The sequence below is a fragment of the Hyla sarda genome, unplaced genomic scaffold (assembly GCF_029499605.1).
Source record: "Hyla sarda isolate aHylSar1 unplaced genomic scaffold, aHylSar1.hap1 scaffold_1107, whole genome shotgun sequence".
NCBI lineage: Eukaryota > Metazoa > Chordata > Amphibia > Anura > Hylidae > Hyla > Hyla sarda.
The window spans coordinates 70,650-96,442 of NW_026607727.1; the positions used below are offsets into that span (position 1 = coordinate 70,650).

Below are 25,793 nucleotides of genomic sequence, written 5' to 3' on the forward strand. Positions count from 1 at the left end.
TGACACTGGGCTTAGGATCTGCATAGGAAACACACACACAAGCACACACCTACCTTTGTTGCCTGCAGATGCCTCCTTGGCTGTCCCCAAACGGTATCAAACCAACACCCACGGGAAGCTGTAAGCATAGAGGACATGCCTGCACCCCATTGGACTTACCTGTGTGGGTTAAATCCGGGTTATTTGACAACCTATGGCGGTGATGGTTCTGCTCAGGCAGAGCAGTGCTGATGCTCCTCATAAAGCTGTCGCTGCTGTGAAGGTTCTAGGTGACATCACAAATCCCTATGGTTACATACACAACAAAGCTGGGTTGTTGTTGTTTACACTCTGCAAGGCCTGTGGAAGTGAGTGACATCATAGCACTGTAGTTCTGAGGGTTCTAGATGGATGCAACAATCTCCTGTTGCTTCTATGAAGGCCATAATAGACGACATCACCAAACAGCTCCATAGTCACATACACAGCAAAGGAGAGATGTTGTTTACACCTAGTGATGTCAGTGGTATTGAGTGACATCACAGCACAGTGCTAAGGCTCCTGGGCCTGGACACAGCAGCGGCTGCAATATCTCAACGGAGAATACGTTTATATATATGTGTGTGTGTGCGCGTATATATATATATATATATATATATATATATATATATATATATATTTCTCCGCCGAAATCACTTTTAAACCCATTTCCACCTTTTTTTCCCTTCTCTTCCTCTTACTTTTTTTTCACGTTTTTTTACGTTTTTCTCCTTTTCGCCTCTTTTCTGGGCGTATTATTCTTCTTTTTCTTCTTTTTTTTCGTCTAATGCATACCCCATCAGTGCAGCAATGCTTATTCAATACCGCCAGCAGATGGAGACACTGGGGGATAATTTTCTAAGGATTTATACTGATTTTTCCTGTCTGAATTTGTCGCACAGAAAGTTGCAGGCCAAATATGTGTGACATTTCTGCGACTTTAGCTTCTAGAGCATTTTTACAACATTATACATAGGTGCTGAATACATAAAAAGCGACTGTTCAGCGACAGACAAGTCGCATCGGCTGAAAGTAGGCCAGAATGTCAGTCCATGTTGGAGCAGGTTTAGATACAGTCTAAAGTATAGATCTCAAAGTCTGTGCACAGAATTTAGCAAGGGCCTCGCACCTTCTGATGCATCAGGTAGGTGCACAATAGCATAGCCTAACCCTCTGTACTTTGGTCTATATTGATGCGGGACATAGACAGCCAGCTGATGACCAATCCATTAGTGCAATGGATGGCTGGAAGCATTTGTCTTTGCCTTTGCAATACCACAGAAGCAATGCATGGTCAATGTACAGCAATGACACACCTGTGTGAACAGCCAGGAGACCCCCCCCCCCCCCCCCCCCCATGTTATGTTACATAGTTACATAGTTAGTACGGTCGAAAAAAGACATATGTCCATCAAGTTCAACCAGGGAATTAAGGGGTAGGGGTGTGGCGCGATATTGGGGAAGGGATGAGATTTTATATTTCTTCATAAGCATTAATCTTATTTTGTCAATTAGGAACATTCAGCACCCACCCGCTATCAAGGCAGCTGCCTATCATGTCATGCCCTACCTGCACAGGTGTGCTGGCTACTCAAATGATCCAATTAAGGAGGCCATTTAGTCAGCAGCAGCAGAAGTCCTGTGCCTGGACGCTCCAACAGCGGCCAGACACAAGCAGAAGCAGCAGAAGCAGCACCACCTTTTGTTTTTTGGCTGCAGCAGCAAGGCCCACAGGGCTGGCTAGCTGGCTAGCCAGCAAGCAGGTAGCAATGAAAGTAGGAATCTTTCTTTTTAACCCTGTAAGGGGGTGGTGCACTGTACCCGAAGATACTGCCATATCGGGTCAATGCATAGGGCGACGGAAGCAAGCTTCGAAATCGGCCCCCGTTCTCAAAAATCCATTTAATATATGGTCCCCAGATAGGGGACGTATCAGATATTAAACTGATAAGAACAGATTTTTTTGATTGAAAGAGCTTTATTTTCCGTTCAGTCATTACAAGTCGTACAATAAATTACAGTCACACAAAGCATGATAGTACAATACACAGCAAAGGTTCCCTAAGCTATACATCGCACACCATGCTACTCTAACATTCAGCTCAATCCTGCAATATAAAGGCACAAGAGATCAAACAAAAACCGAATAATACAATCTGTGATCGGGGTAGGGGTGTGGGCGACTATGTGGGGGTAGGGAGGGGGCGGATCACAGGGCCAAACTGTTGGGCTGTATCTTCAGGGAGACATGGGAGAAGGAGAGGGGTCTTCACTCCTCTTCTTCCTCATCAACGGCCGAGCTGTCCAAGATGGAATAGTCTCTAAGCAGGTTCTTGATGAACCTGCGGCAGTCCCGGACGGACATGTTTTCCCTGTTGATCACGAGGCGGTTCCTGGCAAGCCACACTGCGTCCTTAAAACAGTTCATAAGGCGCCAGGCCTCCTGGATGGCCTCCACGTCGTGGGTCCCAGGGAACAGGCCGTAAAGCACCGAATGGTACGATAGGCAGCTCCTGGGCACTGAGTCTCTGAGTTCGTGTTCTAGGGCGTCCAACAGACCCTGTGCAAAGGGGCACTGCCAAAACACGTGGAAAGATGTTTCCTCCACGTAGGGGCAACGGGGGCAGTACCGGGTCTTGCACAGGTTGCGGGCATGCATGAATGACCTGAGAGAGAGACCTCCCATGACGGCCATCCACGACAAGTCCTTGTGTCCATTGGTAAGCCGCTTTGAGGCCACATTGTTCCAAACTGTCTCTGCAGTGGCTGCGGGGAGTCCCGGAACCAGCTCGGTCGAGTCCTTAGCTCGGATGAGCTTGTGGATTGTCTTTGGCTTCCATAGGTCTGGTTTCAGTCCTTCCAGCTGGTGCTCCCTCACAAACCGGACAACATCCCCATAGAACCAGGGAGTGTTCCAGTTGTAAGGGATGGAGCTGTCCCACTTGTCCCAGCCCAGCTGTCTCCAGAGGGGCATGAGAAGCAAGCGAGACATGGACCTGCCCGCTGAGCCAGTCTTTTCTACAAGAGTCCGCTGCACCGTGACACATGCAAAGGAGGCCCTCAGCAGAGCGGGGATGTCGGGTATTCCCTTCCCACCCTTGCGGGGTTCCTTGTACATCACGGTCCTCTTGACTCTGTCCATTTTGCCCCAGACGAAGCCAAACACTGTCCGGGTGATGGCCTTGCAAACGGTGGTATGGGGAGGCCAGGCCTGTGCGGTATATTGGAGCACAGGCAAAACTTCACTCCGCAGGACAAGTGCCTTGCCTTCCATCGTGAGCTTTCTGGAGCTCCACAGTCCGATCTTCGAGTTTATCCTTCCTAGTCGGTCTTGCCAAGACTTAAGGGCCGCTCCTTCCTTCCCGAACCAGACTCCAAGAATTTGAATGAAGTCCGGCTTAATAGTAAAGGGGAAGGGGGCGGAAGAAGCCAGGAGCCATTCCCCGAAGAGCATGGCCTCCGACTTCCCGCAGTTGACTTTTGCCCCCGAAGCTCTGCCGAAGTCCTCGCAGGTCTGGACGAGTGCAGTCACCGAACGCTGGTCAGCGCAGAAGACGGTCACGTCGTCCATGTAGAGCGAGCACTTGACCTCGTGGCGATCTGGTCCTGGTGCGGTGATCCCTCTGATCTCTCCATTCTGCCGGATAGTCTCAGCGAAGAGCTCTATAACACAAACAAAAAGGAGAGGTGAAAGAGGGCAGCCTTGTCTAACCCCTGAAAGAATGGAAAAGGGGTCAGTCTTCCAGCCGTTCACCAACACCGTGCTGTAAATGTCAAAATACATAACGTTAACAAAAGAGCAAAACATCTTCCCCAGACCCAGCCTGCGCAAAACCCTGTCCATGAATGCGTGGGAGACACGGTCGAACGCCTTCTCCTGATCTAAGCTGACCAGGGCGGCGCGGCCCCCGCGGTCCTGGATGTAATGGACCGTGTCTCTCACAAGGGCAAGGCTGTCGGCAATCCTGCGGCCAGGAATGCTGCAGGTCTGGTCCGGATGGACGATCTGCCCCATGACAGGTTTCAGCCTGTTGGCCAGCACCTTGGCGAGGATCTTGTAGTCCACGTTCAGGAGAGAGATGGGACGCCAGTTTTTCAGGTCACATCTCTCCCCCTTCCGCTTATACAAGATCGTGATCATCCCTTCCCTCAACGACGGAGGCATTCTGCCCCCCACCACCATCTCCTCGTACACCTCCAACAGGTCCGGGCAGGTCAGGTCACCCAGCGCTACGTAGAGCTCGGCCGGGAGACCGTCACTGCCCGGGGTCCTGCCGGGCTTAAAGGATTTAGCGGCAGAGAGCAGCTCCCCCACCGTCAAGGGATCGTCCACAGCCGCCGCACCTGCGGGATCAACAACGTTAGTGACACCTGACAGGAACCTCTCGGCGGCTTCGGGGTCGGATGACTTGGGGGCGTAGAGGTTGCTGTAGAAGTCGTGGACGACCCCCATCACTTCCTCCTTGCCGCTCCTCATGTGTCCGGTCTCATCTCGTAGCTCAGTCAGGGGCGTGTGGCCGGCATGGAGCTTCCTGAAAAAGAAAGAGTTACATTTCTCACCCTTCTCCAGGTTCTCCACCTTGGAACGAAAGACGATTCGCTTGGATTCCTCCTCAAAGTGCCTTTTCAAGCTCTTTTTGGTCTCCTCCAGCTCCTCCCTGACGTCCCAGCCACACTGGAGCAGGTCCTGCAGGGACCGCAGCTCGCGCTGCAGTTTCCTCAAGTCCCACTTCTTCGCACACGCCTGTTGTCTGCCTTTTGCCTGAAAGAAACAACGGAATTCGACTTTAACATATTCCCACCAGTCGCTGATGCACTTGAACAGACATTTGTCATTTCGCCATACAAGGTACGCATCCCTAAGTTCCTCCATGACCTCCCTCTGCTCCAACAGGGCACAATTCAACTTCCAGGAGCCTGGGCCAGGTGGGAATCCATGGCCCAGAGTCCCCCGGAATCGAATGGCCCTGTGGTCAGAGAAGAAGCAGGGGACCATAGAGTACGACACCTTTCTGACTGCTCTCGAAGTGAAGATGAAGTCTATCCGAGAACGGAGCGAGCCATCGGGGCGGCTCCACGTATAGTTTACGGAGCCGTTCCCGATGGACCCGACAACGTCCTGCAAGGATGCCTCCGTCACCATCTCAATCAGCAGTTTAGACGTCACGTCCAGGTTGGCGGATGTGCCAGAACTGCGCCCGTCCACCTCAATGGGGCAGTTGAAGTCACCACCCAACACTACTGCCCTAGTGGTGGCGAGTTCAGCCCGCAGGGCCTGGAGAACCTCCAGTCGGACATCCCTCTCAGGGGAGGCGTACACGTTGATGAGCCGCACGGGCTCACCCGCCCAGGAACCGTCTGCGACAAGAAGTCTGCCACAGACGAGCTCCCGGACGGAATCAAGTGCAAAGTTACCTCCCCTGATCAGGATGGCCACCCCCGCAGACCTATTGTCGCCCCCACCAGACCAGTAGGAAGGGCCGTGAGGCCACTGCCTGGCCAGATGGTTGTAAGACCTAGAAGCAGACAAAGCACATTCCTGCAACATGTAAACATCACACCTCTGGGAATCTAAGAACGTAAGAACAGTCTGGAATCTAAACCAAGCTCTAATACTCCTCACATTAATGCAGAAGATGTTGAGATCAGCCATGGGAATAAAAAAGAGAGGTTAGTTCTGATACTAGTTACCAGTCTGGTCGGACGGGTCCTCTTCTCTGGCGCCTGTCGGCTCGTGTGGCTTCTCGTAGCGCCCTTCCAAGAACTCGTCGTAGACCGTGTTGGACGGAGTGTCCAGGATTTTCTTAACCTCTGGGTCCTGCAGCAGCTCCTCCATAGATTGAGCTTGGACTGGCTCTGCTTGGACCTGCTCCACTTGGGCCTGCTCCATCACCTCCTCTCCTTCTGAAGCCTCAGGGCTCTCGCAGACCTGCTCCATCTCCTCCTCCTCATCTGAAGCTTGAGGGGTTTCGCAGGTCTCGATTATCTTTCTTTTGTGGGACTCTTCTGATACGTTGTCCCTTCCTTTCCTCTTCCTCTGTATGGTACCTGGGGGAGGAAGCACAGGAAAGTCCTCCGAAGGGCGGGCACCAGCAGCTGGAGGGGGGTTAGGTGCTGCTGGGCCAGGAGAGAAAGGAGGCTGGGTGGGGCGGGGGGCAGGAGAGAGTGCCCGGGCAGGGGAGGACGGGGCAGGGGTGGGCCGGGCAGGGGAGGACGGGGCAGGGGTGGGCCGGGCAGGGGAGGACGGGGCAGGGGTGGGCCGGGGTGGGGTACGGGGGGCAGGGGTGGGCCGGGGTGGGGTACGGGGGGCAGGGGTGGGGCGGGATGGGGCAGGAGGGGTGGGGGTGGGACGGGATGGGGCAGGAGGGGCAGGGGTGGGACGGGATGGGGCAGGAGGGGCAGGGGTGGGACGGGATGGGGCAGGGGTGGGGCGGGATGGGGCAGGAGATGGGGCGGGAGGGGCAGGGGATGGGGCGGGAGGTGCAGGGGAGGGGCGGGACGGGGCAGGGGTGGTGGCTTTCGCCTTCTTACCCTCCTTGGTCGGCTTGGCCATCCGTGGTGTTGGCTCCGGAGCTGGGGCTGGCTTCGGTGCTCTCGCTGCCACAGATGCCCATGTTCTCTCCCTCTGGGGGCAGTCCTTGTAGCTGTGGGCTGCCAGTCCGCAGAGGTTGCAGGTCTTGCTCTTGGGGCAGTCCTTGGTCGTGTGACCTGTCACACGGCAATACCTGCAGGCATCCTCCGTACAGTCCTTGCCCTCGTGGCCCATCTTGCCACATCTCCTGCAGGTCTGCGGCATGTCCGGGTAGAAGATAAGTCCTGTGGAGTTGCCCAAGGAAAATGTCGTTGGCAGGTGCTGTAGTCCGTCTGGAGAAGCAGGGTTCTTGTTGAGTCTGACGACCACAGACCACTTGCAGGTCCAGTATCCGAGTGAGTTCAGGATGCGGGTGGGCTCCCTCACCACGGTGCAGAAGCGCTTCAGGAAGGTCGAGATGTCCGTGCCTGGGGTGTGTGGGTTCCGCATTGAGACCGTCACCCGCCTCTCCTCTCTTTGAATAAGGCAGTTGCCCACAAAGCGAGAGAAAGGGGATTCGGGACTCGCCGCTTTCACCACCTCCCAGTATCTTCTACAGGTCCCAATGGTGGCAAAGGTGATGTAGAAGATTCCCGAAAAGAAGGTTGCTATTCCCAGGGTGTCAGCCGTGGGGAAGCCTTGATCCGCCAGCATCTTCTTGCAGAACACGTCGTGGGACATGTCCGGCACCCTTCCGTCCACGGGCTTGAGCTTCAAGGCAACAGTCTGCCTCATCCAGGGCTCCAGGGTTGGAGCTTCCAGGTCAGGAATTCTGCCGCCCTTCTGCCTTGCCGTGGTGGAGGTTGAAGCTTGCTGTGGTTGGGGCTGGACCTCCAGGCCTTGCCCTGCAGCCTCCTGGGTGGACTTGCTGGTTGAGGCCATGGCTTCTTCCAGCAGGCTCTTTTCCGCTTCCTTGCTTGCTTGTGGAGAGAGGCTTCGCAAAGTCTTCTTTCCCGGGTGGGAGGAGCTATGCAGATCCGGTCCCGGTGGGAGGAGCTATGCAAATCCTTCTCCAGAGGCAGCGAGTTTCTTCGAAAAGATTCTGCGCCGCCTTCCTCTTCGCCGCTGTTCCGGAATTCACCGCCGATTCCCTTCTTCCAGGTTCTTCGTCGGCTTCTTCCGGAGCTGCAGTCTTCAAGATCTTCTCCTTCTTCAGATGTTCCGAGGCAGGCAGGAGACGATCTTCAGGTGGTATGCTCTAGAGAAATGCGGTTCTAATAAGAACGAAAAGTACTGCAATCGTACTACGCAAAATCTCTACCACAATGCTTGGAGTTCTTCAGACCGTAGCGATCATGGTATCTCCCCTGCCAGGTAAGAACAGATACTACACTTGATCTTAGCCAAAAGGCCGAGAAGCGATAACCGTGAAAGGGGCGGGCCCAACAAGGTCCCCTTCATGGGCACTATCACTGCTTGCTGTCAGGGAGGCTGCCAGACAATTTTCCATGCACACTCTGGGCTGGGGGGCAGTCAACCACCAGTACACACAGCAGAACCTAAACCCATACCATTATTGCTAAGCAGCAAGACAGGGGCCCATTGCACTCCCACGGGGCCTTTTTAAATGCAATCCATAACCCGGATTTGCCAGGAACCCTTCTTACTCCTCCTACTTGCATGTGACACTGGGCTTAGGATCTGCATAGGAAACACACACACAAGCACACACCTACCTTTGTTGCCTGCAGATGCCTCCTTGGCTGTCCCCAAACGGTATCAAACCAACACCCACGGGAAGCTGTAAGCATAGAGGACATGCCTGCACCCCATTGGACTTACCTGTGTGGGTTAAATCCGGGTTATTTGACAACCTATGGCGGTGATGGTTCTGCTCAGGCAGAGCAGTGCTGATGCTCCTCATAAAACTGTCGCTGCTGTGAAGGTTCTAGGTGACATCACAAATCCCTATGGTTACATACACAACAAAGCTGGGTTGTTGTTGTTTACACTCTGCTAGGCCTGTGGAAGTGAGTGACATCATAGCACTGTAGTTCTGAGGGTTCTAGATGGATGCAACAATCTCCTGTTGCTTCTATGAAGGCCATAATAGACGACATCACCAAACAGCTCCATAGTCACATACACAGCAAAGGAGAGATGTTGTTTACACCTAGTGATGTCAGTGGTATTGAGTGACATCACAGCACAGTGCTAAGGCTCCTGGGCCTGGACACAGCAGCGGCTGCAATATCTCAACGGAGAATACGTTTATATATATGTGTGTGTGTGCGCGTATATATATATATATATATATATATATATATATATATATATATATTTCTCCGCCGAAATCACTTTTAAACCCATTTCCACCTTTTTTTCCCTTCTCTTCCTCTTACTTTTTTTTCACGTTTTTTTACGTTTTTCTCCTTTTCGCCTCTTTTCTGGGCGTATTATTCTTCTTTTTCTTCTTTTTTTTCGTCTAATGCATACCCCATCAGTGCAGCAATGCTTATTCAATACCGCCAGCAGATGGAGACACTGGGGGATAATTTTCTAAGGATTTATACTGATTTTTCCTGTCTGAATTTGTCGCACAGAAAGTTGCAGGCCAAATATGTGTGACATTTCTGCGACTTTAGCTTCTAGAGCATTTTTACAACATTATACATAGGTGCTGAATACATAAAAAGCGACTGTTCAGCGACAGACAAGTCGCATCGGCTGAAAGTAGGCCAGAATGTCAGTCCATGTTGGAGCAGGTTTAGATACAGTCTAAAGTATAGATCTCAAAGTCTGTGCACAGAATTTAGCAAGGGCCTCGCACCTTCTGATGCATCAGGTAGGTGCACAATAGCATAGCCTAACCCTCTGTACTTTGGTCTATATTGATGCGGGACATAGACAGCCAGCTGATGACCAATCCATTAGTGCAATGGATGGCTGGAAGCATTTGTCTTTGCCTTTGCAATACCACAGAAGCAATGCATGGTCAATGTACAGCAATGACACACCTGTGTGAACAGCCAGGAGACCCCCCCCATGTTATGTTACATAGTTACATAGTTAGTACGGTCGAAAAAAGACATATGTCCATCAAGTTCAACCAGGGAATTAAGGGGTAGGGGTGTGGCGCGATATTGGGGAAGGGATGAGATTTTATATTTCTTCATAAGCATTAATCTTATTTTGTCAATTAGGAACATTCAGCACCCACCCGCTATCAAGGCAGCTGCCTATCATGTCATGCCCTACCTGCACAGGTGTGCTGGCTACTCAAATGATCCAATTAAGGAGGCCATTTAGTCAGCAGCAGCAGAAGTCCTGTGCCTGGACGCTCCAACAGCGGCCAGACACAAGCAGAAGCAGCAGAAGCAGCAGCAGCAGCACCACCTTTTGTTTTTTGGCTGCAGCAGCAAGGCCCACAGGGCTGGCTAGCTGGCTAGCCAGCAAGCAGGTAGCAATGAAAGTAGGAATCTTTCTTTTTAACCCTGTAAGGGGGTGGTGCACTGTACCCGAAGATACTGCCATATCGGGTCAATGCATAGGGCGACGGAAGCAAGCTTCGAAATCGGCCCCCGTTCTCAAAAATCCATTTAATATATGGTCCCCAGATAGGGGACGTATCAGATATTAAACTGATAAGAACAGATACTACACTTGATCTTAGCCAAAAGGCCGAGAAGCGATAACCGTGAAAGGGGCGGGCCCAACAAGGTCCCCTTCATGGGCACTATCACTGCTTGCTGTCAGGGAGGCTGCCAGACAATTTTCCATGCACACTCTGGGCTGGGGGGCAGTCAACCACCAGTACACACAGCAGAACCTAAACCCATACCATTATTGCTAAGCAGCAAGACAGGGGCCCATTGCACTCCCACGGGGCCTTTTTAAATGCAATCCATAACCCGGATTTGCCAGGAACCCTTCTTACTCCTCCTACTTGCATGTGACACTGGGCTTAGGATCTGCATAGGAAACACACACACAAGCACACACCTACCTTTGTTGCCTGCAGATGCCTCCTTGGCTGTCCCCAAACGGTATCAAACCAACACCCACGGGAAGCTGTAAGCATAGAGGACATGCCTGCACCCCATTGGACTTACCTGTGTGGGTTAAATCCGGGTTATTTGACAACCTATGGCGGTGATGGTTCTGCTCAGGCAGAGCAGTGCTGATGCTCCTCATAAAGCTGTCGCTGCTGTGAAGGTTCTAGGTGACATCACAAATCCCTATGGTTACATACACAACAAAGCTGGGTTGTTGTTGTTTACACTCTGCAAGGCCTGTGGAAGTGAGTGACATCATAGCACTGTAGTTCTGAGGGTTCTAGATGGATGCAACAATCTCCTGTTGCTTCTATGAAGGCCATAATAGACGACATCACCAAACAGCTCCATAGTCACATACACAGCAAAGGAGAGATGTTGTTTACACCTAGTGATGTCAGTGGTATTGAGTGACATCACAGCACAGTGCTAAGGCTCCTGGGCCTGGACACAGCAGCGGCTGCAATATCTCAACGGAGAATACGTTTATATATATGTGTGTGTGTGCGCGTATATATATATATATATATATATATATATATATATATATATATATTCTCCGCCGAAATCACTTTTAAACCCATTTCCACCTTTTTTTCCCTTCTCTTCCTCTTACTTTTTTTTCACGTTTTTTTACGTTTTTCTCCTTTTCGCCTCTTTTCTGGGCGTATTATTCTTCTTTTTCTTCTTTTTTTTCGTCTAATGCATACCCCATCAGTGCAGCAATGCTTATTCAATACCGCCAGCAGATGGAGACACTGGGGGATAATTTTCTAAGGATTTATACTGATTTTTCCTGTCTGAATTTGTCGCACAGAAAGTTGCAGGCCAAATATGTGTGACATTTCTGCGACTTTAGCTTCTAGAGCATTTTTACAACATTATACATAGGTGCTGAATACATAAAAAGCGACTGTTCAGCGACAGACAAGTCACATCGGCTGAAAGTAGGCCAGAATGTCAGTCCATGTTGGAGCAGGTTTAGATACAGTCTAAAGTATAGATCTCAAAGTCTGTGCACAGAATTTAGCAAGGGCCTCGCACCTTCTGATGCATCAGGTAGGTGCACAATAGCATAGCCTAACCCTCTGTACTTTGGTCTATATTGATGCGGGACATAGACAGCCAGCTGATGACCAATCCATTAGTGCAATGGATGGCTGGAAGCATTTGTCTTTGCCTTTGCAATACCACAGAAGCAATGCATGGTCAATGTACAGCAATGACACACCTGTGTGAACAGCCAGGAGACCCCCCCCCCCATGTTATGTTACATAGTTACATAGTTAGTACGGTCGAAAAAAGACATATGTCCATCAAGTTCAACCAGGGAATTAAGGGGTAGGGGTGTGGCGCGATATTGGGGAAGGGATGAGATTTTATATTTCTTCATAAGCATTAATCTTATTTTGTCAATTAGGAACATTCAGCACCCACCCGCTATCAAGGCAGCTGCCTATCATGTCATGCCCTACCTGCACAGGTGTGCTGGCTACTCAAATGATCCAATTAAGGAGGCCATTTAGTCAGCAGCAGCAGAAGTCCTGTGCCTGGACGCTCCAACAGGGGCCAGACACAAGCAGAAGCAGCAGCAGAAGCAGCAGCAGCACCACCTTTTGTTTTTTGGCTGCAGCAGCAAGGCCCACAGGGCTGGCTAGCTGGCTAGCCAGCAAGCAGGTAGCAATGAAAGTAGGAATCTTTCTTTTTAACCCTGTAAGGGGGTGGTGCACTGTACCCGAAGATACTGCCATATCGGGTCAATGCATAGGGCGACGGAAGCAAGCTTCGAAATCGGCCCCCGTTCTCAAAAATCCATTTAATATATGGTCCCCAGATAGGGGACGTATCAGATATTAAACTGATAAGAACAGATACTACACTTGATCTTAGCCAAAAGGCCGAGAAGCGATAACCGTGAAAGGGGCGGGCCCAACAAGGTCCCCTTCATGGGCACTATCACTGCTTGCTGTCAGGGAGGCTGCCAGACAATTTTCCATGCACACTCTGGGCTGGGGGGCAGTCAACCACCAGTACACACAGCAGAACCTAAACCCATACCATTATTGCTAAGCAGCAAGACAGGGGCCCATTGCACTCCCACGGGGCCTTTTTAAATGCAATCCATAACCCGGATTTGCCAGGAACCCTTCTTACTCCTCCTACTTGCATGTGACACTGGGCTTAGGATCTGCATAGGAAACACACACACAAGCACACACCTACCTTTGTTGCCTGCAGATGCCTCCTTGGCTGTCCCCAAACGGTATCAAACCAACACCCACGGGAAGCTGTAACCATAGAGGACATGCCTGCACCCCATTGGACTTACCTGTGTGGGTTAAATCCGGGTTATTTGACAACCTATGGCGGTGATGGTTCTGCTCAGGCAGAGCAGTGCTGATGCTCCTCATAAAGCTGTCGCTGCTGTGAAGGTTCTAGGTGACATCACAAATCCCTATGGTTACATACACAACAAAGCTGGGTTGTTGTTGTTTACACTCTGCAAGGCCTGTGGAAGTGAGTGACATCATAGCACTGTAGTTCTGAGGGTTCTAGATGGATGCAACAATCTCCTGTTGCTTCTATGAAGGCCATAATAGACGACATCACCAAACAGCTCCATAGTCACATACACAGCAAAGGAGAGATGTTGTTTACACCTAGTGATGTCAGTGGTATTGAGTGACATCACAGCACAGTGCTAAGGCTCCTGGGCCTGGACACAGCAGCGGCTGCAATATCTCAACGGAGAATACGTTTATATATATGTGTGTGTGTGCGCGTATATATATATATATATATATATATATATATATATATATATATATATATTTCTCCGCCGAAATCACTTTTAAACCCATTTCCACCTTTTTTTCCCTTCTCTTCCTCTTACTTTTTTTTCACGTTTTTTTACGTTTTTCTCCTTTTCGCCTCTTTTCTGGGCGTATTATTCTTCTTTTTCTTCTTTTTTTTCGTCTAATGCATACCCCATCAGTGCAGCAATGCTTATTCAATACCGCCAGCAGATGGAGACACTGGGGGATCATTTTCTAAGGATTTATACTGATTTTTCCTGTCTGAATTTGTCGCACAGAAAGTTGCAGGCCAAATATGTGTGACATTTCTGCGACTTTAGCTTCTAGAGCCTTTTTACAACATTATACATAGGTGCTGAATACATAAAAAGCGACTGTTCAGCGACAGACAAGTCGCATCGGCTGAAAGTAGGCCAGAATGTCAGTCCATGTTGGAGCAGGTTTAGATACAGTCTAAAGCATAGATCTCAAAGTCTGTGCACAGAATTTAGCAAGGGCCTCGCACCTTCTGATGCATCAGGTAGGTGCACAATAGCATAGCCTAACCCTCTGTACTTTGGTCTATATTGATGCGGGACATAGACAGCCAGCTGATGACCAATCCATTAGTGCAATGGATGGCTGGAAGCATTTGTCTTTGCCTTTGCAATACCACAGAAGCAATGCATGGTCAATGTACAGCAATGACACACCTGTGTGAACAGCCAGGAGACCCCCCCTCCCCCCCCCCCCCCCATGTTATGTTACATAGTTACATAGTTAGTACGGTCGAAAAAAGACATATGTCCATCAAGTTCAACCAGGGAATTAAGGGGTAGGGGTGTGGCGCGATATTGGGGAAGGGATGAGATTTTATATTTCTTCATAAGCATTAATCTTATTTTGTCAATTAGGAACATTCAGCACCCACCCGCTATCAAGGCAGCTGCCTATCATGTCATGCCCTACCTGCACAGGTGTGCTGGCTACTCAAATGATCCAATTAAGGAGGCCATTTAGTCAGCAGCAGCAGAAGTCCTGTGCCTGGACGCTCCAACAGGGGCCAGACACAAGCAGAAGCAGAAGCAGCAGAAGCAGCAGCAGCACCACCTTTTGTTTTTTGGCTGCAGCAGCAGCAAGGCCCACAGGGCTGGCTAGCTGGCTAGCCAGCAAGCAGGTAGCAATGAAAGTAGGAATCTTTCTTTTTAACCCTGTAAGGGGGTGGTGCACTGTACCCGAAGATACTGCCATATCGGGTCAATGCATAGGGCGACGGAAGCAAGCTTCGAAATCGGCCCCCGTTCTCAAAAATCCATTTAATATATGGTCCCCAGATAGGGGACGTATCAGATATTAAACTGATAAGAACAGATACTACACTTGATCTTAGCCAAAAGGCCGAGAAGCGATAACCGTGAAAGGGGCGGGCCCAACAAGGTCCCCTTCATGGGCACTATCACTGCTTGCTGTCAGGGAGGCTGCCAGACAATTTTCCATGCACACTCTGGGCTGGGGGGCAGTCAACCACCAGTACACACAGCAGAACCTAAACCCATACCATTATTGCTAAGCAGCAAGACAGGGGCCCATTGCACTCCCACGGGGCCTTTTTAAATGCAATCCATAACCCGGATTTGCCAGGAACCCTTCTTACTCCTCCTACTTGCATGTGACACTGGGCTTAGGATCTGCATAGGAAACACACACACAAGCACACACCTACCTTTGTTGCCTGCAGATGCCTCCTTGGCTGTCCCCAAACGGTATCAAACCAACACCCACGGGAAGCTGTAAGCATAGAGGACATGCCTGCACCCCATTGCACTTACCTGTGTGGGTTAAATCCGGGTTATTTGACAACCTATGGCGGTGATGGTTCTGCTCAGGCAGAGCAGTGCTGATGCTCCTCATAAAGCTGTCGCTGCTGTGAAGGTTCTAGGTGACATCACAAATCCCTATGGTTACATACACAACAAAGCTGGGTTGTTGTTGTTTACACTCTGCAAGGCCTGTGGAAGTGAGTGACATCATAGCACTGTAGTTCTGAGGGTTCAAGATGGATGCAACAATCTCCTGTTGCTTCTATGAAGGCCGTAATAGACGACATCACCAAACAGCTCCATAGTCACATACACAGCAAAGGAGAGATGTTGTTTACACCTAGTGATGTCAGTGGTATTGAGTGACATCACAGCACAGTGCTAAGGCTCCTGGGCCTGGACACAGCAGCGGCTGCAATATCTCAACGGAGAATACGTTTATATCTATGTGTGTGTGTGCGCATATATATATATATATATATATATATATATATATATATATATATATTTCTCCGCCGAAATCACTTTTAAACCCATTTCCACCTTTTTTTCCCTTCTCTTCCTCTTACTTTTTTTTCACGTTTTTTTACGTTTTTCTCCTTTTCGCCTCTTTTCTGGGCGTATTATTCTTCTTTTTCTTCTTTTTTTTCGTCTAATGCATACCCCATCAGTGCAGCAATGCTTATTCAATACCGCCAGCAGATGGAGACACTGGGGGATCATTTTCTAAGGATTTATACTGATTTTTCCTGTCTGAATTTGTCGCACAGAAAGTTGCAGGCCAAATATGTGTGACATTTCTGCGACTTTAGCTTCTAGAGCATTTTTACAACATTATACATAGGTGCTGAATACATAAAAAGCGACTGTTCAGCGACAGACAAGTCGCATCGGCTGAAAGTAGGCCAGAATGTCAGTCCATGTTGGAGCAGGTTTAGATACAGTCTAAAGCATAGATCTCAAAGTCTGTGCACAGAATTTAGCAAGGGCCTCGCACCTTCTGATGCATCAGGTAGGTGCACAATAGCATAGCCTAACCCTCTGTACTTTGGTCTATATTGATGCGGGACATAGACAGCCAGCTGATGACCAATCCATTAGTGCAATGGATGGCTGGAAGCATTTGTCTTTGCCTTTGCAATACCACAGAAGCAATGCATGGTCAATGTACAGCAATGACACACCTGTGTGAACAGCCAGGAGACCCCCCCCCCCCCCCCCCCATGTTATGTTACATAGTTACATAGTTAGTACGGTCGAAAAAAGACATATGTCCATCAAGTTCAACCAGGGAATTAAGGGGTAGGGGTGTGGCGCGATATTGGGGAAGGGATGAGATTTTATATTTCTTCATAAGCATTAATCTTATTTTGTCAATTAGGAACATTCAGCACCCACCCGCTATCAAGGCAGCTGCCTATCATGTCATGCCCTACCTGCACAGGTGTGCTGGCTACTCAAATGATCCAATTAAGGAGGCCATTTAGTCAGCAGCAGCAGAAGTCCTGTGCCTGGACGCTCCAACAGGGGCCAGACACAAGCAGAAGCAGAAGCAGCAGAAGCAGCAGCAGCACCACCTTTTGTTTTTTGGCTGCAGCAGCAGCAAGGCCCACAGGGCTGGCTAGCTGGCTAGCCAGCAAGCAGGTAGCAATGAAAGTAGGAATCTTTCTTTTTAACCCTGTAAGGGGGTGGTGCACTGTACCCGAAGATACTGCCATATCGGGTCAATGCATAGGGCGACGGAAGCAAGCTTCGAAATCGGCCCCCGTTCTCAAAAATCCATTTAATATATGGTCCCCAGATAGGGGACGTATCAGATATTAAACTGATAAGAACAGATACTACACTTGATCTTAGCCAAAAGGCCGAGAAGCGATAACCGTGAAAGGGGCGGGCCCAACAAGGTCCCCTTCATGGGCACTATCACTGCTTGCTGTCAGGGAGGCTGCCAGACAATTTTCCATGCACACTCTGGGCTGGGGGGCAGTCAACCACCAGTACACACAGCAGAACCTAAACCCATACCATTATTGCTAAGCAGCAAGACAGGGGCCCATTGCACTCCCACGGGGCCTTTTTAAATGCAATCCATAACCCGGATTTGCCAGGAACCCTTCTTACTCCTCCTACTTGCATGTGACACTGGGCTTAGGATCTGCATAGGAAACACACACACAAGCACACACCTACCTTTGTTGCCTGCAGATGCCTCCTTGGCTGTCCCCAAACGGTATCAAACCAACACCCACGGGAAGCTGTAAGCATAGAGGACATGCCTGCACCCCATTGGACTTACCTGTGTGGGTTAAATCCGGGTTATTTGACAACCTATGGCGGTGATGGTTCTGCTCAGGCAGAGCAGTGCTGATGCTCCTCATAAAGCTGTCGCTGCTGTGAAGGTTCTAGGTGACATCACAAATCCCTATGGTTACATACACAACAAAGCTGGGTTGTTGTTGTTTACACTCTGCAAGGCCTGTGGAAGTGAGTGACATCATAGCACTGTAGTTCTGAGGGTTCAAGATGGATGCAACAATCTCCTGTTGCTTCTATGAAGGCCGTAATAGACGACATCACCAAACAGCTCCATAGTCACATACACAGCAAAGGAGAGATGTTGTTTACACCTAGTGATGTCAGTGGTATTGAGTGACATCACAGCACAGTGCTAAGGCTCCTGGGCCTGGACACAGCAGCGGCTGCAATATCTCAACGGAGAATACGTTTATATCTATGTGTGTGTGTGCGCATATATATATATATATATATATATATATATATATATATATATTCTCCGCCGAAATCACTTTTAAACCCATTTCCACCTTTTTTTCCCTTCTCTTCCTCTTACTTTTTTTTCACGTTTTTTTACGTTTTTCTCCTTTTCGCCTCTTTTCTGGGCGTATTATTCTTCTTTTTCTTCTTTTTTTTCGTCTAATGCATACCCCATCAGTGCAGCAATGCTTATTCAATACCGCCAGCAGATGGAGACACTGGGGGATCATTTTCTAAGGATTTATACTGATTTTTCCTGTCTGAATTTGTCGCACAGAAAGTTGCAGGCCAAATATGTGTGACATTTCTGCGACTTTAGCTTCTAGAGCATTTTTACAACATTATACATAGGTGCTGAATACATAAAAAAGCGACTGTTCAGCGACAGACAAGTCGCATCGGCTGAAAGTAGGCCAGAATGTCAGTCCATGTTGGAGCAGGTTTAGATACAGTCTAAAGCATAGATCTCAAAGTCTGTGCACAGAATTTAGCAAGGGCCTCGCACCTTCTGATGCATCAGGTAGGTGCACAATAGCATAGCCTAACCCTCTGTACTTTGGTCTATATTGATGCGGGACATAGACAGCCAGCTGATGACCAATCCATTAGTGCAATGGATGGCTGGAAGCATTTGTCTTTGCCTTTGCAATACCACAGAAGCAATGCATGGTCAATGTACAGCAATGACACACCTGTGTGAACAGCCAGGAGACCCCCCCCCCCCCCCCCCCCATGTTATGTTACATAGTTACATAGTTAGTACGGTCGAAAAAAGACATATGTCCATCAAGTTCAACCAGGGAATTAAGGGGTAGGGGTGTGGCGCGATATTGGGGAAGGGATGAGATTTTATATTTCTTCATAAGCATTAATCTTATTTTGTCAATTAGGAACATTCAGCACCCACCCGCTATCAAGGCAGCTGCCTATCATGTCATGCCCTACCTGCACAGGTGTGCTGGCTACTCAAATGATCCAATTAAGGAGGCCATTTAGTCAGCAGCAGCAGAAGTCCTGTGCCTGGACGCTCCAACAGGGGCCAGACACAAGCAGAAGCAGAAGCAGCAGAAGCAGCAGCAGCACCACCTTTTGTTTTTTGGCTGCAGCAGCAGCAAGGCCCACAGGGCTGGCTAGCTGGCTAGCCAGCAAGCAGGTAGCAATGAAAGTAGGAATCTTTCTTTTTAACCCTGTAAGGGGGTGGTGCACTGTACCCGAAGATACTGCCATATCGGGTCAATGCATAGGGCGACGGAAGCAAGCTTCGAAATCGGCCCCCGTTCTCAAAAATCCATTTAATATATGGTCCCCAGATAGGGGACGTATCAGATATTAAACTGATAAGAACAGATACTACACTTGATCTTAGCCAAAAGGCCGAGAAGCGATAACCGTGAAAGGGGCGGGCCCAACAAGGTCCCCTTCATGGGCACTATCACTGCTTGCTGTCAGGGAGGCTGCCAGACAATTTTCCATGCACACTCTGGGCTGGGGGGCAGTCAACCACCAGTACACACAGCAGAACCTAAACCCATACCATTATTGCTAAGCAGCAAGACAGGGGCCCATTGCACTCCCACGGGGCCTTTTTAAATGCAATCCATAACCCGGATTTGCCAGGAACCCTTCTTACTCCTCCTACTTGCATGTGACACTGGGCTTAGGATCTGCATAGGAAACACACACACAAGCACACACCTACCTTTGTTGCCTGCAGATGCCTCCTTGGCTGTCCCCAAACGGTATCAAACCAACACCCACGGGAAGCTGTAAGCATAGAGGACATGCCTGCACCCCATTGGACTTACCTGTGTGGGTTAAATCCGGGTTATTTGACAACCTATGGCGGTGATGGTTCTGCTCAGGCAGAGCAGTGCTGATGCTCCTCATAAAGCTGTCGCTGCTGTGAAGGTTCTAGGTGACATCACAAATCCCTATGGTTACATACACAACAAAGCTGGGTTGTTGTTGTTTACACTCTGCAAGGCCTGTGGAAGTGAGTGACATCATAGCACTGTAGTTCTGAGGGTTCTAGATGGATGCAACAATCTCCTGTTGCTTCTATGAAGGCCGTAATAGACGACATCACCAAACAGCTCCATAGTCACATACACAGCAAAGGAGAGATGTTGTTTACACCTAGTGATGTCAGTGGTATTGAGTGACATCACAGCACAGTGCTAAGGCTCCTGGGCCTGGACACAGCAGCGGCTGCAATATCTCAACGGAGAATACGTTTATATCTATGTGTGTGTGTGCGCATATATATATATATATATATATATATATATATATATATATATATATATTTCTCCGCCGAAATCACTTTTAAACCCATTTCCACCTTTTTTTCCCTTCTCTTCCTCTTACTTTTTTTTCACGTTTTTTTACGTTTTTCTCCTTTTCGCCTCTTTTCTGGGCGTATTATTCTTCTTTTTCTTCTTTTTTTTCGTCTAATGCATACCCCATCAGTGCAGCAATGCTTATTCAATACCGCCAGCAGATGGAGACACTGGGGGATCATTTTCTAAGGATTTATACTGATTTTTCCTGTCTGAATTTGTCGCACAGAAAGTTGCAGGCCAAATATGTGTGACATTTCTGCGACTTTAGCTTCTAGAGCATTTTTACAACATTATACATAGGTGCTGAATACATAAAAAGCGACTGTTCAGCGACAGACAAGTCGCATCGGCTGAAAGTAGGCCAGAATGTCAGTCCATGTTGGAGCAGGTTTAGATACAGTCTAAAGCATAGATCTCAAAGTCTGTGCACAGAATTTAGCAAGGGCCTCGCACCTTCTGATGCATCAGGTAGGTGCACAATAGCATAGCCTAACCCTCTGTACTTTGGTCTATATTGATGCGGGACATAGACAGCCAGCTGATGACCAATCCATTAGTGCAATGGATGGCTGGAAGCATTTGTCTTTGCCTTTGCAATACCACAGAAGCAATGCATGGTCAATGTACAGCAATGACACACCTGTGTGAACAGCCAGGAGACCCCCCCCCCCCCCCCCCCCATGTTATGTTACATAGTTACATAGTTAGTACGGTCGAAAAAAGACATATGTCCATCAAGTTCAACCAGGGAATTAAGGGGTAGGGGTGTGGCGCGATATTGGGGAAGGGATGAGATTTTATATTTCTTCATAAGCATTAATCTTATTTTGTCAATTAGGAACATTCAGCACCCACCCGCTATCAAGGCAGCTGCCTATCATGTCATGCCCTACCTGCACAGGTGTGCTGGCTACTCAAATGATCCAATTAAGGAGGCCATTTAGTCAGCAGCAGCAGAAGTCCTGTGCCTGGACGCTCCAACAGGGGCCAGACACAAGCAGAAGCAGAAGCAGCAGAAGCAGCAGCAGCACCACCTTTTGTTTTTTGGCTGCAGCAGCAGCAAGGCCCACAGGGCTGGCTAGCTGGCTAGCCAGCAAGCAGGTAGCAATGAAAGTAGGAATCTTTCTTTTTAACCCTGTAAGGGGGTGGTGCACTGTACCCGAAGATACTGCCATATCGGGTCAATGCATAGGGCGACGGAAGCAAGCTTCGAAATCGGCCCCCGTTCTCAAAAATCCATTTAATATATGGTCCCCAGATAGGGGACGTATCAGATATTAAACTGATAAGAACAGATACTACACTTGATCTTAGCCAAAAGGCCGAGAAGCGATAACCGTGAAAGGGGCGGGCCCAACAAGGTCCCCTTCATGGGCACTATCACTGCTTGCTGTCAGGGAGGCTGCCAGACAATTTTCCATGCACACTCTGGGCTGGGGGGCAGTCAACCACCAGTACACACAGCAGAACCTAAACCCATACCATTATTGCTAAGCAGCAAGACAGGGGCCCATTGCACTCCCACGGGGCCTTTTTAAATGCAATCCATAACCCGGATTTGCCAGGAACCCTTCTTACTCCTCCTACTTGCATGTGACACTGGGCTTAGGATCTGCATAGGAAACACACACACAAGCACACACCTACCTTTGTTGCCTGCAGATGCCTCCTTGGCTGTCCCCAAACGGTATCAAACCAACACCCACGGGAAGCTGTAAGCATAGAGGACATGCCTGCACCCCATTGGACTTACCTGTGTGGGTTAAATCCGGGTTATTTGACAACCTATGGCGGTGATGGTTCTGCTCAGGCAGAGCAGTGCTGATGCTCCTCATAAAGCTGTCGCTGCTGTGAAGGTTCTAGGTGACATCACAAATCCCTATGGTTACATACACAACAAAGCTGGGTTGTTGTTGTTTACACTCTGCAAGGCCTGTGGAAGTGAGTGACATCATAGCACTGTAGTTCTGAGGGTTCAAGATGGATGCAACAATCTCCTGTTGCTTCTATGAAGGCCGTAATAGACGACATCACCAAACAGCTCCATAGTCACATACACAGCAAAGGAGAGATGTTGTTTACACCTAGTGATGTCAGTGGTATTGAGTGACATCACAGCACAGTGCTAAGGCTCCTGGGCCTGGACACAGCAGCGGCTGCAATATCTCAACGGAGAATACGTTTATATCTATGTGTGTGTGTGCGCATATATATATATATATATATATATATATATATATATATATATATATTTCTCCGCCGAAATCACTTTTAAACCCATTTCCACCTTTTTTTCCCTTCTCTTCCTCTTACTTTTTTTTCACGTTTTTTTACGTTTTTCTCCTTTTCGCCTCTTTTCTGGGCGTATTATTCTTCTTTTTCTTCTTTTTTTTCGTCTAATGCATACCCCATCAGTGCAGCAATGCTTATTCAATACCGCCAGCAGATGGAGACACTGGGGGATCATTTTCTAAGGATTTATACTGATTTTTCCTGTCTGAATTTGTCGCACAGAAAGTTGCAGGCCAAATATGTGTGACATTTCTGCGACTTTAGCTTCTAGAGCATTTTTACAACATTATACATAGGTGCTGAATACATAAAAAGCGACTGTTCAGCGACAGACAAGTCGCATCGGCTGAAAGTAGGCCAGAATGTCAGTCCATGTTGGAGCAGGTTTAGATACAGTCTAAAGCATAGATCTCAAAGTCTGTGCACAGAATTTAGCAAGGGCCTCGCACCTTCTGATGCATCAGGTAGGTGCACAATAGCATAGCCTAACCCTCTGTACTTTGGTCTATATTGATGCGGGACATAGACAGCCAGCTGATGACCAATCCATTAGTGCAATGGATGGCTGGAAGCATTTGTCTTTGCCTTTGCAATACCACAGAAGCAATGCATGGTCAATGTACAGCAATGACACACCTGTGTGAACAGCCAGGAGACCCCCCCCCCCCCCCCCCCATGTTATGTTACATAGTTACATAGTTAGTACGGTCGAAAAAAGACATATGTCCATCAAGTTCAACCAGGGAATTAAGGGGTAGGGGTGTGGCGCGATATTGGGGAAGGGATGAGATTTTATATTTCTTCATAAGCATTAATCTTATTTTGTCAATTAGGAACATTCAGCACCCACCCGCTATCAAGGCAGCTGCCTATCATGTCATGCCCTACCTGCACAGGTGTGCTGGCTACTCAAATGATCCAATTAAGGAGGCCATTTAGTCAGCAGCAGCAGAAGTCCTGTGCCTGGACGCTCCAACAGGGGCCAGACACAAGCAGAAGCAGAAGCAGCAGAAGCAGCAGCAGCACCACCTTTTGTTTTTTGGCTGCAGCAGCAGCAAGGCCCACAGGGCTGGCTAGCTGGCTAGCCAGCAAGCAGGTAGCAATGAAAGTAGGAATCTTTCTTTTTAACCCTGTAAGGGGGTGGTGCACTGTACCCGAAGATACTGCCATATCGGGTCAATGCATAGGGCGACGGAAGCAAGCTTCGAAATCGGCCCCCGTTCTCAAAAATCCATTTAATATATGGTCCCCAGATAGGGGACGTATCAGATATTAAACTGATAAGAACAGATACTACACTTGATCTTAGCCAAAAGGCCGAGAAGCGATAACCGTGAAAGGGGCGGGCCCAACAAGGTCCCCTTCATGGGCACTATCACTGCTTGCTGTCAGGGAGGCTGCCAGACAATTTTCCATGCACACTCTGGGCTGGGGGGCAGTCAACCACCAGTACACACAGCAGAACCTAAACCCATACCATTATTGCTAAGCAGCAAGACAGGGGCCCATTGCACTCCCACGGGGCCTTTTTAAATGCAATCCATAACCCGGATTTGCCAGGAACCCTTCTTACTCCTCCTACTTGCATGTGACACTGGGCTTAGGATCTGCATAGGAAACACACACACAAGCACACACCTACCTTTGTTGCCTGCAGATGCCTCCTTGGCTGTCCCCAAACGGTATCAAACCAACACCCACGGGAAGCTGTAAGCATAGAGGACATGCCTGCACCCCATTGGACTTACCTGTGTGGGTTAAATCCGGGTTATTTGACAACCTATGGCGGTGATGGTTCTGCTCAGGCAGAGCAGTGCTGATGCTCCTCATAAAGCTGTCGCTGCTGTGAAGGTTCTAGGTGACATCACAAATCCCTATGGTTACATACACAACAAAGCTGGGTTGTTGTTGTTTACACTCTGCAAGGCCTGTGGAAGTGAGTGACATCATAGCACTGTAGTTCTGAGGGTTCTAGATGGATGCAACAATCTCCTGTTGCTTCTATGAAGGCCGTAATAGACGACATCACCAAACAGCTCCATAGTCACATACACAGCAAAGGAGAGATGTTGTTTACACCTAGTGATGTCAGTGGTATTGAGTGACATCACAGCACAGTGCTAAGGCTCCTGGGCCTGGACACAGCAGCGGCTGCAATATCTCAACGGAGAATACGTTTATATCTATGTGTGTGTGTGCGCATATATATATATATATATATATATATATATATATATATATATATATATATTTCTCCGCCGAAATCACTTTTAAACCCATTTCCACCTTTTTTTCCCTTCTCTTCCTCTTACTTTTTTTTCACGTTTTTTTACGTTTTTCTCCTTTTCGCCTCTTTTCTGGGCGTATTATTCTTCTTTTTCTTCTTTTTTTTCGTCTAATGCATACCCCATCAGTGCAGCAATGCTTATTCAATACCGCCAGCAGATGGAGACACTGGGGGATCATTTTCTAAGGATTTATACTGATTTTTCCTGTCTGAATTTGTCGCACAGAAAGTTGCAGGCCAAATATGTGTGACATTTCTGCGACTTTAGCTTCTAGAGCATTTTTACAACATTATACATAGGTGCTGAATACATAAAAAGCGACTGTTCAGCGACAGACAAGTCGCATCGGCTGAAAGTAGGCCAGAATGTCAGTCCATGTTGGAGCAGGTTTAGATACAGTCTAAAGCATAGATCTCAAAGTCTGTGCACAGAATTTAGCAAGGGCCTCGCACCTTCTGATGCATCAGGTAGGTGCACAATAGCATAGCCTAACCCTCTGTACTTTGGTCTATATTGATGCGGGACATAGACAGCCAGCTGATGACCAATCCATTAGTGCAATGGATGGCTGGAAGCATTTGTCTTTGCCTTTGCAATACCACAGAAGCAATGCATGGTCAATGTACAGCAATGACACACCTGTGTGAACAGCCAGGAGACCCCCCCCCCCCCCCCCCCATGTTATGTTACATAGTTACATAGTTAGTACGGTCGAAAAAAGACATATGTCCATCAAGTTCAACCAGGGAATTAAGGGGTAGGGGTGTGGCGCGATATTGGGGAAGGGATGAGATTTTATATTTCTTCATAAGCATTAATCTTATTTTGTCAATTAGGAACATTCAGCACCCACCCGCTATCAAGGCAGCTGCCTATCATGTCATGCCCTACCTGCAC

General features: G+C 48.6%; 7 non-coding genes and 2 pseudogenes across 7 annotated transcripts; all 9 read right to left on the reverse strand.

Annotated features, from left to right (window-relative positions):
* Window positions 1-1,823: 1,823 nt before the first annotated feature.
* Window positions 1,824-1,996, reverse strand: LOC130301026 (U2 spliceosomal RNA; annotated as a pseudogene).
* Window positions 1,997-7,775: 5,779 nt separating this feature from the next.
* Window positions 7,776-7,952, reverse strand: LOC130300981 (U2 spliceosomal RNA; annotated as a pseudogene).
* Window positions 7,953-10,031: 2,079 nt separating this feature from the next.
* On the reverse strand, window positions 10,032-10,222 carry LOC130301008 (U2 spliceosomal RNA). Its single transcript, XR_008851732.1, has one exon. It is a non-coding gene; the product is annotated as a U2 spliceosomal RNA (small nuclear RNA).
* A 2,081-nt stretch (window positions 10,223-12,303) lies between these two features.
* Window positions 12,304-12,494, reverse strand: LOC130301009 (U2 spliceosomal RNA). Its single transcript, XR_008851733.1, has one exon. It is a non-coding gene; the product is annotated as a U2 spliceosomal RNA (small nuclear RNA).
* A 2,104-nt stretch (window positions 12,495-14,598) lies between these two features.
* LOC130301010 (U2 spliceosomal RNA) lies at window positions 14,599-14,789 on the reverse strand. Its single transcript, XR_008851734.1, has one exon. It is a non-coding gene; the product is annotated as a U2 spliceosomal RNA (small nuclear RNA).
* A 2,096-nt stretch (window positions 14,790-16,885) lies between these two features.
* On the reverse strand, window positions 16,886-17,076 carry LOC130301011 (U2 spliceosomal RNA). The gene has a single exon (XR_008851735.1). It is a non-coding gene; the product is annotated as a U2 spliceosomal RNA (small nuclear RNA).
* Window positions 17,077-19,169: 2,093 nt separating this feature from the next.
* LOC130301012 (U2 spliceosomal RNA) lies at window positions 19,170-19,360 on the reverse strand. Its single transcript, XR_008851736.1, has one exon. It is a non-coding gene; the product is annotated as a U2 spliceosomal RNA (small nuclear RNA).
* A 2,099-nt stretch (window positions 19,361-21,459) lies between these two features.
* On the reverse strand, window positions 21,460-21,650 carry LOC130301013 (U2 spliceosomal RNA). The gene has a single exon (XR_008851737.1). It is a non-coding gene; the product is annotated as a U2 spliceosomal RNA (small nuclear RNA).
* A 2,096-nt stretch (window positions 21,651-23,746) lies between these two features.
* LOC130301014 (U2 spliceosomal RNA) lies at window positions 23,747-23,937 on the reverse strand. Its single transcript, XR_008851738.1, has one exon. It is a non-coding gene; the product is annotated as a U2 spliceosomal RNA (small nuclear RNA).
* Window positions 23,938-25,793: the final 1,856 nt, after the last annotated feature.